This window comes from Neofelis nebulosa, chromosome 7, assembly GCF_028018385.1.
Source record: "Neofelis nebulosa isolate mNeoNeb1 chromosome 7, mNeoNeb1.pri, whole genome shotgun sequence".
Classification (NCBI taxonomy): domain Eukaryota; kingdom Metazoa; phylum Chordata; class Mammalia; order Carnivora; family Felidae; genus Neofelis; species Neofelis nebulosa.
The window spans coordinates 29,865,112-29,881,856 of NC_080788.1; the positions used below are offsets into that span (position 1 = coordinate 29,865,112).

General features: G+C 42.2%; 1 pseudogene; it reads right to left on the reverse strand.

Annotated features, from left to right (window-relative positions):
• Positions 1–5,300: 5,300 nt before the first annotated feature.
• Positions 5,301–6,251, reverse strand: LOC131517901 (putative ribosomal protein uL10-like; annotated as a pseudogene).
• Between the last annotated feature and the right edge of the window lie 10,494 nt (positions 6,252–16,745).

Below are 16,745 nucleotides of genomic sequence, written 5' to 3' on the forward strand. Positions count from 1 at the left end.
ATCTCGAGGTATGATCCTTCTATCCCTACTTTCTTGAGGGTTTTTATCAAGAAAGGATGCTGTATTTTGTCAAATGCTTTCTCTGTATCTCTTGAGAGGATCATATGGTTCTTGACCTTTCTTTTATTGATGTGACGAATCACATTAACTGTTTTGTGGATATTGAACCAGCCCTGCATCCCAGGTATAAATCCCACTTGGTCGTGGTGAATAATTTTTTTAATGTATCGTTGGATCCGCTTGGTTAGTATTTTGTTGAGGATTTTTGCATCCATGTTCATCAGGGAAATTGGTCTATAGTTCTCTTTTTTAGTGGAGTCTCTAGTTTTGGAATCAAGGTAATGCTGTCTTCATAGAAAGAGTTTGGAAGTTTTCCTTCCATTTCTATATTTTGGAACAGCTTCAAGAGAATAGGTGTTAACTCTTCCTTAAATGTTTGGTAGAATTCCCCTGGAAAGCCATCTGGCCCTGGACTCTTGTTTTTTGGGAGATTTTTGATTATTGATTTGATTTCCTTACTGGTTATAGGTCTGTTCAAATTTTCTATTTCTTCCTGTTTCAGTTTTGGTAGTGTATATGTTTCTAGGAATTTATTCCTTTCTTCCAGATTGCCCATTTTGTTGGCATATAATTGCTCATAATATTCTCTTATTATTGCTTTTATTTCTGCTGTGTTGGTTGTGATCTCTTCTCTTTCATTCTTGATTTTATTTATTTGGGTCCTTTCCTTTTTTCTTTTTGATCAAATTGGCTAGTGGTTTATCAGTTTTGTTAATTCTTTCAAAGAACCAGCTTCTGGTTTCATTGATCTGTTCTGTTTTTTCGGTTTCGATAGCATTAATTTCTACTCTAATCTTTATTATTTCTTGTCTTCTGGTGGTTTTGGGTTTTACTTGCTGTTCTTTTTCCAGCTCTTTAAGGTGTAAGGTTAGGTTTTGTATCTGAGATCTTTTTTCCTTCTTTAGGAAGACCTGGATTGCTATATCCTTTCCTCTTATGACTGCTTTTGCTGCATCCCAGAGGTTTTGGGTTGTGGTGTTAGCATTTTCATTGGCTTCCATATACTTTTAAATTTCCTCTTTAACTTCTTTGTTAGCCCATTCATTCTTCAGTAGGATGTTCTTCAGTCTCCAAGTATTTGTTACCTTTCCAAATTTTTTCTTGTGGTTGATTTCAAGGTTCATAGCATTGTGGTCTGAACATATGCACGGTATGATCTTGATCTTTTTGTACTTGCTCAGGGCTGATTTGTGTCCCAGGGTGTGGTCTATTCTGGAGAATGTTCCATGTGCAGTGGAGAAGAATGTATATCCTGCTGCTTTAGGATGAAATGTTCTGAATATATCTGTTAAGTCCATCTGGTCCAGTGTGTCATTCAAAGCCATTGTTTCCTTGTTGATTTTTTGATTAGATGATTTGTCCATTGCTGTGAGTGGGGTGTTGAAGTCTCTTACTGTTATGGTATTACTATCGATGAGTTTCTTTATGTTTGTGATTTATTGATTTATATATTTGGGTTCTCCCACATTTGGCACATAAATGTTTATAATTGTTAGGTCTTCTTGGTGGATACACCCCATGATTATGATATAATGCCCTTCTGCATCTCTTGATACGGTCTTTTTGAAGTCTAGATTGTCTGATATAAGTGTGGCTACTCCAGCTTGCTTTTGTTGACCATTAGCATGATAGATGGTTCTCCATCCCCTTATTTTCAATCTGAAGGTGTCTTTAGGTCTAAAGCGGGTCTCTTGTAAACAGCATATAGATGGATCTTGTTTTCTTATCCATTCTGTTACCCTAGGTCTTTTCATTGGACCATTGAGTCCACTGACATTTAGAATGAGTACTGAAAGATATGAATTTATTGCCATTGTGATGCTTGCAGAGTTGGAGTTTCTGGTGGTGTTCTCTAGTCCTTTCTAATCTTTGTTGCTCTTGATATATATATATATATATATATATATATATATATATATTTTTTTTTTTTTTTTTTTTTAATCTTTTCTCCCCTCAGAGAGTCCCCCTTAACATTTCTGGCAGGGCTGGTTTAGTGGTCGAAAACTCCTTTAATTTTTGTTTGGGAAACTTTTTATCTCTCCTATTTTGAATGACAGCCTTGCTGGATAAAGAATTCTTGGCTGAATATTTTTCTGATTTAACACACTGAATATATCCTGCTACTCCTTTCTGGCCTGCCAAGTTTCTGTGGATAGGTCTGCTGCAAACCTGATCTGTCTTCCCTTGTAGGTTAAGGACCTTCCCTTGCTGCTTTCATGATTCTCTCCTTGCCTGAGTATTTTGTGAATTTGACTATGATATGCCTTACTGATGGTCGGTTTTTGTTGAATCTAATGGGAGTCTTCTGTGCTTCTTGGATTTTGATATCTGTGACTTTCCCCAGGTTAGGAAAGTTTTCTGTTCTGATTTGCTCACATAAACCTTCTACCCCTACTTCTCTCTCTTCCTCTTCTGGCACCCCTATGATTCTGAGGTTGTTCCTTTTTAATGAGTCACTGATTTCTCTAATTCTTAAATCATGCTCTTTTGCCTTAATCTCCCTCCTTTTTTCTGCTTGGTTATTCTCCATAAGTTTGTCCTCTATATCACTGATTCTCTGTTCTGCCTCATCCATCCTTGCTGCCGCAGCATCCATTCGTGATTGCACCTCAGTTATAGCCTTTTTTATTTCATCCTGACTAGTTTTTACTTCCTTTATCTCTGCAGAAAGGGATTCTAATCTATTTTTGACTCCAGCTAGTATTCTTAATTTTTTCTTTTTAACGTTTATTTATTTTTGAGACAGAGAGAGACAGAGCATGAATGGAGGAGGGTCAGAGAGAGGGAGACACAGAATCTGAAACAGGCTCCGGGCTCTGAGCTGTCAGCACAGGGGCCCGATGCGGGGCTCGAACTCACGGACCGCGAGATCGTGACCTGAGCTGAAGTCGGCGCTCAACCGACTGAGCCACCCAGGCGCCCCTCCAGCTAGTATTCTTATTATCTTGATTCTAAATTCTGGTTCAGACATCTTGCTTGTATATGTGTCGGTTAAGTCCCTGGCTGTCATTTCTTCGTGCTCTTTCTTTTGGGGTGAATTCCTTTGTTTTGTCATTTTTGAAGGGAGAAAAAGAATTAATGAGGTAGAAAACTTAAAATTAAAAAATATTTAAATTAAAAAATATTAAAATTTAAAAATTAAACACACACACACACACAAATCTAATAAATGTTGCTAGATCCTAGGTGTGTTTTGGTCTGGGTGTTGAAAGTGGTTTGACAGATTAGAGAAAAAAAGGTGGGGGGAGAAAAAAACGAAATCGTTTGAGAATTTGAAAAAATGAATATACTGAAGTAGACTAAAATGAGATGATGGGAGTAAAATAGAATTTGAAAAACTATACACAAAAGTAAAGAATATAGTAGAAAAAAATTAAAGAAAAATATTTAAAAAAAAAATTTTTTTTTCAACGTTTTTAATTTATTTTCGGGACAGAGAGAGACAGAGCATGAATGGGGGAGGGGCAGAGAGAGAAGGAGACACAGAATTGGAAACAAGCTCCAGGCTCCGAGCCATCAGCCCAGAGCCTGAGGCGGGGCTCGAACTCACGGACCGCGAGATCGTGACCTGGCTGAAGTCGGACGCTCAACCGACTGCGCCACCCAGGCGCCCCAAAGAAAAATATTTTTAATAAAAATTAAAAGTAAAAATGAATTTTTTCTTTTTCTGTATTCAAGTAAAAGCAAAGAAACAAAAAAGAGAAAAAAGATTTAAAAAAGAAAAAAGAAAATCGTTTGAAAATTTGAAAAAATGAATACACTGTAGTAGACTAAAATAAAATGATGGAAGTAAAATAGAATTTGAAAAAATTTACATAAAATCAAAAAATATAGTAAAAAATTAAAGAAAAATATTTTTAATAGAAATTGAAAGTAAAAATGAAGTTTTTCTCTTTCTTCATTCAAGAAAAAGAAAAGAAACAAAAGAGAAAAAAAGAAAAAGAAAAAAGGAAATAGTTTGAAAATTTGAAAAGGTGAATACACTGAAGTAGACTAAAATAAAATGATGGAACTAAAACAGAATTTGAAAAAATTTACACAAAAGTAAAAATATAGTAATAAAAATTAAAGAAAAATATTTTTAATAAAAATTGAAAATAAAAATGAATTTTTTCTCTTTCTGCTGAGTTCTGTGGTTCAGGTTGTGCAGATTGTTGTGTTAACCCTCCAATCAGTTTTTTAGGTGTGTAAGATGGTTTAGTGTTGGTCTGGCTGTATTTCATGGACGCAAGACACACAAAAAACTTCCATGCTGTTCCACCATCTTGGCTCCTCCCCATGCTTTGATTTGCTTTTCATTCGTTATTCATGTGGTGGGTACACTTTAAGGTAATCCCCAAAGATCTAAACCCTGTATAATCCCCTCCCCCTTGAATGGCTGTAACTTTTTTCTAACAACTATAGCAAAAATGAAAGGATTTTGCAGATGTAAGTGAAGTTCTAATCAGTTGACTTTGTGTTCATCAAAAGTAGGTGGGCCTTACTCAATTAGGTGAACCCTTTATTTTATTATTTTTTTTTTTTAATTTTTTTTTCAACGTTTTTTATTTATTTTTTTTTGGGACAGAGAGAGACAGAGCATGAACGGGGGAGGGTCAGAGAGAGAGGGAGACACAGAATCGGAAACAGGCTCCAGGCTCCGAGCCATCAGCCCAGAGCCTGACGCGGGGCTCAAACTCACGGACCGCGAGATCGTGACCTGGCCGAGGTCAGACGCTTAACCGACTGCGCCACCCAAGCGCCCCATAGGTGAACCCTTTAAAAGGGCCGCCTGAAGATGGAGACTCAACAGATTCTCTCTTGATCTCATTCTCTTGCTCTCTTGCTTAGTCTCTCTCTCTCTCTTGTTGTGCTACTGACTTTGAAGAAGCAAGCTATCATGAAGTAAAGTTGCAAGTAAATGAATTCTACCACCAGTCTGGGAGCCTGGAAGCATATCCTTCCCTATGTGTGGCACAGCCCAGCCAACACATTCATTTCAGCCTTGTAAGACCCCAAGCAGAGAACCTAGTTAAGCCATGCCCAGAATTTTGAGTTATGGAAACAGGGATATAATAAATGGGTGTTATTTTAAGCTACTGAATTTGTACTGAGACAATAATTTTTCCATGTATAATTGATTATGATTTTTTCTTCTTTGTAGCCCATTTTTTTGTTAGCATTCTTGTTTTGAAGAATGACTTAATTACTTAAGTCATCAATACATTAAGGCTTTCTCTGTAAGGGTACCATCCCACTTGTCATAAATAATAAACATTCATTGCATTTTTTGGTAAGAGAAGTAAACATTTAGGTTCTTGTTTCACAAACAAAGTTGGCTCAATTGGTTGTTTTGGGTGATCAAAGAGACAAAATCCCAGATCTTCATTGGATTCTTCTTACTCTTCTGTTGCTTCAACTTTGGCTGGGGCTGTGGCCACAGGGGCAGCAGCCACAAATGCAGATGGATTAACCAAGAAGGCCTCGACATTTTCAGAAAGTGGGAAGGTATAATCAGTCTCCATAGACAAAGCCAGGACCCATTTGCATCCACTGATGATAGAATGGGGCGCTGATGCAACAGTTGGGTAACCTATCTATAGACATATGCTGGTAACATTGAGGACAACCTCCAGGAAGTGGGAATGCAGAGTTTCCTCTGTGATGTCAAACACTTCAAAGGTTGCCATTGTCAAACACCTGCTGGATGATCTGCCCAAAGGAGAAGGGGGAGATTTTCAGCATATTCAGCAGTGTGGCTTTGCTGGCTCCCACCTTGTGTCCAGTCTTAATCAGCTGCATTTTAGTGGTGCTCTGGGAGATTTTAGTGGTGATGCCTAAAGCCTGAAAGAAGGAGGTCTTCTCGGGCCATGGCACCAGCATGGGTGGCAGCTGGCACCTTACTGGTCAGCAGAACGTCCTGTTCTCAGTGAGGTCCTCCTTGGTGACACAAAACCCATAATCCCCCCAGATATGAGGCAACAGTTTCTCCTAGAGCTGGGTTGTTCTCCAGATGCCCTCGGATGGCCTTGCACATCACAGTGTTCTTGCCCATCAGCACCACAGCCTGCCCATTGAGGGATATGTGGATCTGCTGCATTGCTTGGAATCTATGTTGTCTGCTTCCACAATGAAGCATTTTGGATGGTCTTAAGTTGGGTTATCTTAAGGAAGTAGTTGGACTTTCAGGTCACTCTGTCTTCCTTGGGCATCATGGTGGTTCATCAAGGTTTAAAGACCATGTCACCCTTGTGAGGATGCCTGAAAAGAACAACAATCATTGCAGTATTATGTGGTCAAATCCATTGGTCTTTCCCACCTGGACTCTACCTTTGTTGTGCCACTAGGAAGGCCCATCCTCATCCCAAGGTTACAGGAAGAGTCACATATATTTTAGTCTAGTATCTTTGTGTTTTTGCCATTACATTTAAATTTTTAATCCATCTGAAGAAGGTTCTGGTAAATGATGTGGTGCAGAGAGGTCTGACTTAATTTTTTTCAAATGTACCAATAATATATACTGAAAATTGTTTGTCTTTCTCCTGAATCATATCAAACCAAAAGTTTGATTTTGGTCTTTTCAATACATTATATTAAATCTGCCTGCTATCTCTGAGGCACCTAGGTGGCTCAGTAGGTTAAGTGTCTGACTTCAGCTCAGGTCATGATCTCCCCACTCGTGGGTTTGAGTCCCATTGTCAGCCTCTGTGCTAACAGCTCAGAGCCTGGAGCCTGCTTCAGATTCTGTGTCTCCTTCTCTCTCTGCCCCTCTCCTACTCATGCTCTGTCCTTTTCTCTAAAAAATAAGTAAACATTAATTTTTTTTAATCTGCCAAGTTCTGCTTTAATATAAAACTGTTTTCATTATTAGAACTTTATAATGCATTTGAATATCTAGTAGGGAGAAACACCCCTCGTTTCTCTTCTTTTATAAACTTTCCTCACTATTCTCACACACTTCTTTTTTCATTTTATCTTTAGAATTATTATGTCAAATTCCATTGGCAATTTAATTATATTTGTGGCATGCCAAATTACATTTATAGATTTATACATTTATAGATTAATTGGAGCAAAATTGACATCATATAAATAATGGTATACTGGACCATATTTTGGTACTCTATGTGTTTTGGTTTTTTGTTTTTTTTTTTCCACCTGGCCCTAGTCAAGAAAGTTTTCTTCACATAGACTTTTTACATTTCCTGTTGACTTAGCACCAGGGTTTTAAACATTTTCATGTAAAATATATTAATTGTAGGGGTGCCTGGGTGGCTCAGTTGGTTAAGCATCTGACTCTTGATTCCAGCTCAGGTCATGACCTCGGGGTCATGAAATCTAACCCCACATCGGGCTCCATGCTGGGTGTGGAGCCTGCTTAAGATTCTCTCTCCTTCAAAAGACCTCTCTGACCTCAGCCATAGCAATCTCTTACTCGACACATCCCCAAAGGCAAGGGAATTAAAAGCAAAAGTGAATTACTGGGACCTTATGAAGATAAAAATCTTCTGCACAGCAAAGGAAACAACCAACAAAACTAAAAGGCAACCAACGGAATGGGAAAAGATATTTGCAAATGACATATGGGACAAAGGGCTAGTATCCAAAATCTATAAAGAGCTCACCAAACTCCACACCCGAAAAACAAATAACCCAGTGAAGAAATGGGCAGAAAACATGAATAGGCACTTCTCTAAAGAAGACATCCGGATGGCCAACAGGCACATGAAAAGATGTTCAACGTCACTCCTTATCAGGGAAATACAAATCAAAACCACACTCAGATATCACCTCACGCCAGTCAGAGTGGCCAAAATGAACAAATCAGGAGACTATAGATGCTGGAGAGGATGTGGAGAAATGGGAACCCTCTTGCACTGTCGGTGGGAATGCAAATTGGTGCAGCCGCTCTGGAAAGCAGTGTGGAGGTTCCTCAGAAAATTAAAAATAGACCTACCCTATGACCCAGCAATAGCACTGCTAGGAATTTATCCAAGGGATACAGGAGTACTGATGCATAGGGGCACTTGTACCCCAGTGTTTACAGCAGCACTCTCAACAATAGCCAAATTATGGAAAGAGCCTAAATGTCCATCAACTGATGAATGGATAAAGAAGTTGTGGTTTATATACACAATGGAATACTACATGGCAATGAGAAAGAATGAAATATGGCCTTTTGTAGCAACGTGGATGGAACTGGAGAGTGTGATGCTAAGTGAAATAAGCCATACAGAGAAAGACAGATACCATATGGTTTCACTCTTATGTGGATCCTGAGAAACGTAACAGAAACCCATGGGGGAGGGGAAGGAAAAAAAAAAAAAAAGAGGTTAGAGTGGGAGAGAGCCAAAGCATAAGAGACTGTTAAAAACTGAGAACAAACTGAGGGTTGATGGGGGGTGGGAGGGAGGGTAGGGTAGGTGATGGGTATTGAGGAGGGCACCTTTTGGGATGAGCACTGGGTGTTGTATGGAAACCAATTTGACAATAAATTTCATATATTAAAAAAAAAAGATTCTCTCTCCTTCGTTCTCTACCCCTCTCTCAAAAAAATTAATTGTAGTATATTTTTATAATTGTTTATTGCTAGGTTATAGGAAAGATATTTATTTACTTAATTATGCAACCGTAAGTTAGCAAAAGTTTGGTGAAAATCATTGAAAGCATTCTATAAGAATCAACTGGCTATATGGAATTTACAGTACAGCGTATTGCATATTTTATTATTATTTGTAAATTCTTTGCTATACTTCTTTGTATAAATAAATTTATAATACTCATATATGTATATGTACAAGTTCTTTCCTAGAGATCCAGTTTTTTTTAATATTTATTTATTTTTGGGAGTGCACAGGCAGGAGAGGGGCACAGAGAGTGGGGACAGAGGCTGTCTGCTGACAGGCTGATAGCAGAAAGCCCTATGTGGGACTTGAACTAATGAACTGAGAGATCATGACCTGAGCCAAACTTGGACACTCAACTGAGTGAGCCACCCAGGTGCTCCTAGAGAGCCAGTTCTGCTTAAACATTTATCAGCACACCAGTGGTGGTGTGTATGTGCCTGTACTAGTTAGTCTAAGCCAACAAAGGAGTCTGACTCTTTATCAGTTATTGGATCAGGAATAGGCATATCTAAGCCAGTTTGGGTCAAACAGAAAATGGGTTTTCTGGGAGATTCTAAAAAGAAGCTTCCTTGACCTTTGGTGAGAGCCCCAGAAAGCCAGCTTCTCCTGCTGGTCACAGACAAGGAGGTATATGGTCCCAGGTATTTTGGCAGCCATTCTGTGACCATAAGAACTATCCCTAGGATGGAGCTGAGTCTCTTGACACTAGAGCAGGGAAACAGAAAAAAACCTGCTGATGACACCTTTGAAGCCCTGGGTCATCCAACTGTACAGTCTGCTCTACCTCTGTGCTTGTTGTTTGAGCCTGCTCATTTCCTGTTTATGGTATTACTTTTAACTGGACTTTCTATTAGCCCAAAGCACCCTGCTGATACACGAGGAATGAAGGAGATGAATAAAGTACCATCCATAGCACATAGTAACTGTTCAATAAATAATAGTATCTCCCCTTCCCTCCACCCAGACCATCCTTCCTTGTACCCAGTGTTCATGTGCATGCCAGCTTTTGCCCCCAGCACTTTCCCTCCTCACTCACAGGCTACAGTGGAAGCTTTCTCTCCTTTACAGACCCAGCTCAAATCCCACCACTTTCATGAAACTTGCCTAGTTCAGAAGGAATTCTGCTTTATGCTCAGCTTGAATGAGCCTCACATACTGCTTTCTATGGATGCTTGTGCTTTCCCGAGTCTGGGTCTCTCTTCTCAGCTACAGCAAAATCCTTTTGGGCCAAGACCATTCTGTATGCAACAGTTGGCCTCCTCTATAGTCTGGTTCAACCTCTGGTTCCTTGTAATGTTCAGTCAGTACTTGATGATGAGCCTACTGGCCTATAATCTTTTCTCTCCCTTGCTTTTTACAAGCTATGGGCTTCAGGATTCAGCTGAATGAGATTCCTACAATAGCAAGAGGAATGTTATTTTGTTTTGAAGGTCTTTACAAGTATAAGGCATGTCTAAAGTGGCTATAAATAATTTATATTGCCCATAACTCAAGCTGATCAAAATAGACCTCATCACCGTGATGCGGCAAAATCTGGTACAAGCTGCTTTGCTGCTGCCTCCAAACCAATTACACATTTGGAGCAGATGAAAATCTGACTGGATTCCCTCCTGAATCGGATTAATGCCCCATCCACAATCACATTAATCACAATCTGTCCATGATTAGACATCAGATAATCCCATTGGACAAGAGGTGACAACCCAGATTCTATTATCTCATTTTTTATCTATTTTTGGAATTTGCTGGTAACTCTAGCCTTCAGAAGATGTTTTCCAGTGAAAGAGGATCCTATCTGTGTTCTTTTGAAAAATCGTTGCTGGATGGGCTTTGACAATTGCCAAATATTTGGTGTCATTTATAATTCCTAGTTTATTTTAAGGTGACAAAGAGACAAAATAGGACATAAGTCTGTGGTCTTTGAAAAGTCTGTGGTCTGAGAAAAAAACACATGTATTTAGCATCTTATGAATGTGTGTTGGAGAGAATAAAAGACATCCTTCAAAACCTTTAAAGGTTATGACAATAGCTTTGTGAAGAGGCATCCTCACATTTGAGGGCATACAATAAATGATTATCCATTTGTTTTAGTATCATAAAAGGCGAGCATCTATGATTGGTAAGGGGGCTGGAAGTGGGTCCCAAAGTCTGCAAAACCTAAACACCCACATCTATGCAGTGGGAGGAGCCTATTACAATATTCAGTTTTCCTCTTGGGGAAATAAAATGAAAAATAGGCATCACTAAAGTTCAAGTCAAGTAGATAGCTGACACTTCCTCTAATTTGAATCTAGAAATACTGCTAAAGGAAAATGCTAGGACCACATGAGTCAAGGCAAATATGATTCTATGCCTACATTCGCTGACTTCAGGGCACTGGCCCAGAATAGCACAGCAGAAAAAACGTGAAGTCTACTCCCACCCCAGGAAGATACAATTCTCAATATAGGATTGTTCCCTATGATGCTGGTCTGGATCTGAACCCAGATATATTTTTTCAATATCTTTAGCAAGTAAGTTACAAGGCAGTGATATTCTTTTCCACTTTCCTCAGGATTACATATAGAGATCCTTCCCGTTGCCCCATGTAAATGGTTGAGATTGATTGGTCACTATCCACCCCTCTTCCAAATCAGGCTTTCTCCTAGCCTGTCCGTTTCTAAGGAGAGAGAGGGGCTGGCCCAAAGTCCACAAGCACATCTTCTTCCTTCACCTCCTCCCACACCTTCCTGACTTGTGTCCCATTTATTTCCTGCCTTGCTTGATTCATCCATGTGTTCATCTTTCCACAGAACAGCTATGTTCATGCCATTTCCCCACCTGAATCTCTTCACACTACATCAGGATCACAGTTCTCCTTCGCCGAAAGAATGCCATCAGAATTCCTCAGCCTGGCATTTGAGGCTTCCTGCAGTGTAACCCAAACTTCTCTTTCAGTCTTTTGTCATCTGTCTCCTCTGTGACAGCCCAGCTACCTGGACCTGCTGTGGATGGTGTGCGCCACTGCCCACATCATTCCTGACTCCAGGTTCACATTTCCCCCAAAATGCACATGACTTACACACCTCCTTCCTCTCTCTGCAAAACCGTTCCCTCTTCCTTTCTCCTTTTTGGTCTGGAAGAATCATACTCATCCTACAGGGCTCAGATGAGATGCCATGGGCTCCAGGAAGACTTTCTAACCATTCTATTCTAGGTCCCTCCTTTGTGTTCCTGTTATAGTCTAGGTCACGGTGCTGACCCCTAGTCAAAGGTAAACAAAGCCGGACACTAGGTACAGTGGCAAGGACTGATTTTAGTCAGAAATATAGTATAGTAACAGGGCAGAGTCCCATGTGCACTGAACTCAACTTTGACTTTTACAGAGGTGACTGGCTGTTTTAAAGGGAGAATGAGGGAATAGGGAGGGGAGGGGACGGGGGGTTCAGGAGAGTCAGAGAAGTGAAAAAGTACAAAAAGCAGGAAGTAGGGGTTGGTTCAGGAGAAACCCATGTGGGTTTGCTAACTGCTTATCCAAGGTAGGTTCTTCCCTCCCAAAGAGGCTGGGAGACAAGGGTCCTATCTTCAGATGTTGACAGAAACAAACAGTAAATTCTCTTGACAGCCTTGAGTTTTCTTAGGAAGGCATTTAGGGAGTGTGTGTGTGTGTGGGGGGCCGGTAGGGTGGTCCTGTGGATATAACCTTGAGCTGTCAGAAACCATGTCAGTGTTTTGTTCAAGGTTGAGACCTAGTCGTAAAAGGGCTCAGAGGAGCCCACCTGGAGTTTGGTCAAAGGAGAGACTCTTTGTCACTTACCATTATCTTCCTCTCTTTTCTACCTGTTATCTGTTTCAGTGAAGCACACCCTGTCCATCCAGGGCCCCAGCCTGAAGCCTGGCCCATTTGCAAAAGGCTGGCCTCGCTGCAAAACCACCATCTGATCCTGCTTTGGTGAATCTATTTCCCTTTGGAGCTCAGTCTCTCCCTCTTTCCTTCCCTTCTTTTCTTTCTCATTTTACCCACTACCTGGATCTCAGTAAGGGAAGGGATTCGCTCTAAGTGACTAGAAGGGAGGCCCCATGAGGATGTGGGCCGGCGGAAGACAGGAACACCAGTGTGCTGGGCCAGACTGCTCAGAAGCACTCCCAGGCCATGCCAAGGTGGCGAGGGTTCCCCCTTCTGGAAAGATAGGAAATATGCAACTTTTCCCCAAACTGCCAAGCACAACTCCTTCCCCTGGCCTTCTCCCTGAAAATCTAGAGCTGGTGGTTCTCCCTGCAGCTGCCTTCAGGGTGTGATTTGGAAAGAAACAAAGCTCCCTTATGTTTTTAAAAAAGGTTCATTTTTCTCATCCTTCTATAATTATCTTATTGATCTCCCAAGGAAAAGAGTGATATAGACCATGGTTTTCTTAATACAGAATGACTTTGACACATGTCCACTGTCCCATCTGGGAAAGACTCAAAAGCACAAGTTTATAACTAGTCTCATGGACTAGCAAGGGCATGGGTTTGAGTCTCAGTACCACCTCTTACTAGTTGTTTTTAACATGTGACAGTTATTGGTTTATTCATTTCTGAGCTGTTGAAAGATGACTATAAAACCTACCTCAATGCCTTAGAGGCAGGGTTGGCTTCATGGACAACCTGGGTGTTAAATGATATGGTCTGCAATAACTTAGCCCAGGACTCAGCCTGCCGCAAGTGCTCAGTGGGCGTCAGGGAAGAGAGAAAGGGTTCAGGAGAAGGGAGGGGCCCAGCAGTGCCATTGGGTGGCTGTTTGCTCAAAGGAAGTCAGTGGGAGGCAGATGATAGAGCCTCAGATGAGAGCACAGGTTTGCCTGTCCGGAGGCCTAGAGTCTTGTCAAGTTTCTTCCTTTTCTCAGGTCTTAGTTGCTTTCTCTGAAGCTTGGTGCCCAACTCCACACCAAAGCTGAGTTCTCAGAACTGGATGGTGGGTGATGATGTGAATGCTGAGGCCTCTTTTTCCTGTTCTACACAACATCTCCAACTGCCTTGGGAGAAAAGTAGAGGCCTACGGCCATGGCAGGGCCAGGTGGGCTGGTCCTCAGATGGGCAAGGGTAGAACCCCATCCCCAGGGATGCTAGCAGGAAGAGCCCTGGCTTCCAGCTCCATCTCTGTCACTCACATGCTGGGTGCAAGGTCTCTGGGCTTAGGTTTCCTTTCTGATACTCATGGTAGAGATTAATGCCCTTTTCACTGGCATCAACTTTCTTTGTGTTGGGTGGGCATCATTCCTGTGGCATCCCCTTTGTGAATGATCAGGAAGCAAGATGGTGTCATGATTCCATAAGCAGGATCTGGAGGCAGAGAGGCTGGTTCAAAGGCTCCACCAGCTTTGTAACCTGGGACAAATTATTTAACCTCTCCAAGCCTCAGTTTCCTCATCTGTGAAGTAGGGATAATTTAAACAATAGTAACTTCTTTCTAGAAATGTGAGTATAAGGGCAGCCATGTGTGTGAAGGGGGCCCCAAGCAAGAGGCCGATATGATAGCTATTATGATGCTGCTGTTGAAGATGTAGGTTATACCCAGTATTCCTCCCCATGTGTGTGATTCCATGGAAACAAGGAGACAAAACATCTTTGTGCAGATGAGGGTCTCTTGAGTGGGTAAGATCTGGAAGGCAGTTAGTGGGGAAGGAAGTCCAGTATGTGTGTGCATGTGTGTGCTCATATGTGTGCATGTGCATGCATGCATGTGTGTATGTGTGTGCATGTGTGGGCATGCATGTGTGCATGTGTGTGTCCATATATACATGCACATGTGCACATGTGTTCGTGCATGTGTGTGTGTGTGTGTGTCCATATATACATGCACATGTGCACATGTGTTCGTGCATGTGTGTGTGTGTGTGTGTGCATGTGGGGGAGCTGTCTGGGCGCCCCAAGCAGGATCTGTCCTTTCATGGACAGGCAGGGAGAGGATGACCACCTTCTCTGGTGGTCTGTTTCTTCTCTGTCAAACACATACCTGGAAGAGAGAGGCTCTAAAGGCTCTTCCAGCTTTCCAGTGCTAGACTGTAGAAGAAAAGGAAGAAAAGGAAGGATGGGAGGACTGACTAAGCAAAACTGTAAAATAATAAAAGTGGGTTTTTTGCCAGCTGGCCTGCTTTGGTGACCCACCTCCCAACCCTGGGGCCTTGTGTTTTCCTGCTCCTTCTCTCAGGTCTCCTTCCCAGGGAAAGAGCCACTATCACTGTAGTGTGAATGACCACCTGTTATTCTGTTCTTTCTTAAGGATCTTTGCACAGTAAGCTGACCTTTTAGTGGAATTGTGAGCAGAGTTTTAGGCAGCAGTGATGGGGTGAGGAGATTTGGGGAGATGGAATTCAGGGGACTTCTCTGTGCTTCTGAAATCTTCCCAGGAGGAGGGTCACAGCTGGGGCTAGTTTTATGGGATAATGCAGAGCTACGGACCTCAAGCTGCTATTTCTACTAAGGGAAGACAGTGTTCCAGAGCCCAGCAAAGCAGGCATCCAGGTCTCCTGCTTGTGGTAGCCTGGGATGTGCAGAATGTTGTGGCCCCTGCCTCCCCTAGAAGGGTACCCTGGGAGCCGCCAGGAGGCAGAAAACAAGGGCAGGGCCAGGTCAATGGTGCCCTGTGGCTGTGCCAGGGTAAGAGTTTTCTCTGTTTTCTCTTCTCCCACACTTGCGTTGGTCTCCCAGGGGTGGCTGTGACCCAGGAGACCCACATGGAGGGACCCTAAAACAGGTTGCTGGCTTTACAGCTCCAGAGAGGTGAAGGGGGTGAGTGGTAGAACCATACCTCTGTGGGTCTTCAGCGGCCACATTGAAAGAAGCAAGGGAGATGGAACCAGGCAGACCTGGCTTTGAATGTCAGCTCTGACTTACCCTGTGACTGGAAACAGTCATGTCTGCTCAGGAAGCCTCAGTTTCCTTGGGGATTGAATGAGTCTAATATTACCCACGTCATAACATGATCTGGTAGGCTCATAACAGGGGATTTGCACTTGGTAGGGTCTGAACAAATATTAATTCTTGACTTGGTTTCCTGGCATTCCAGGAGAGGTGACTATTTCTCCCCTCCCCCTAAGATGGCCTCAAAGATTGTTTTTTTCCAGGTGGTGATAAATTTCTCTTCTTGGCAGAAGAGGGTTAAAGTCCAGGCCTAAGATTCTGCTGGAGGCATCCTCTCCTGGTGGCCTTCAAACTTGAGTTATTGACTAGTCACTTGCTCCTGGCCAGATGCTGGAAACCAGGCGAGGCTTAGAGTGGCCTAAGGAGGAATCTCATGCCCCAGGCACACAGCCTAGCTCACCAATATGCTCACCTCATGCCCCCATTTCAGGACCGCATACCCAGGTACACAGACATCACCTGTATGCAAACTACACTCAAGCCACACTTTTTGATTTTCCACCCCACAGCAGACACACAGAGCAAATGCACATTGAGATATACAAAGAAATCTTCAGATGATATACACACAGACATATTTAGACCTCCCCTCCACACACAGGCACCCATGCAGGAAAGACACAGCATACACAGAGGCTCCCAACACAAAGATATAACCATAATGATAATTATCACAGTTAACACGTATTGCACACTTAGTATACATCAAGTGTCATTCTAAGCCTTTTCCAGAGAATCGTTTAATTCTTACAATAGTAGAGATAGCTATTTTATTCCCCATTTTACACATGAGGAAACTGAGGGACAGAGAAGTAAAATAAGATGCATTTGGTCACAGAGTAGCCTGGTGAGGATACAAGCGCAGATTGCCCTTCCCCTGGCTCCTCAACGTCATTTATTTACAAAAACATATTCAAACGCATCATTCTCCTCATCCCCGACCTGCTCCGTACACACCCAGGGTGAGCGCCCTTTGTGGGAGCTAGTAGCCAAAGACGCAAGAAATGGCTTGTCAGCAGAGCGATCGAACCTTCTGTGCGGAAGAACCAGACTGGTGACAAGATGTTTCAAAGGTAGTGGCGGTGATCGAAAGCCTTGCGGGACGACGGGACTGCCGGCGTGAAGCACTAGACACAGCTCGGGGGCGGCGGGTGGGCGCTCTCTGGCTGTGCGTGGACCATTGTCAAGTAGCGAGTT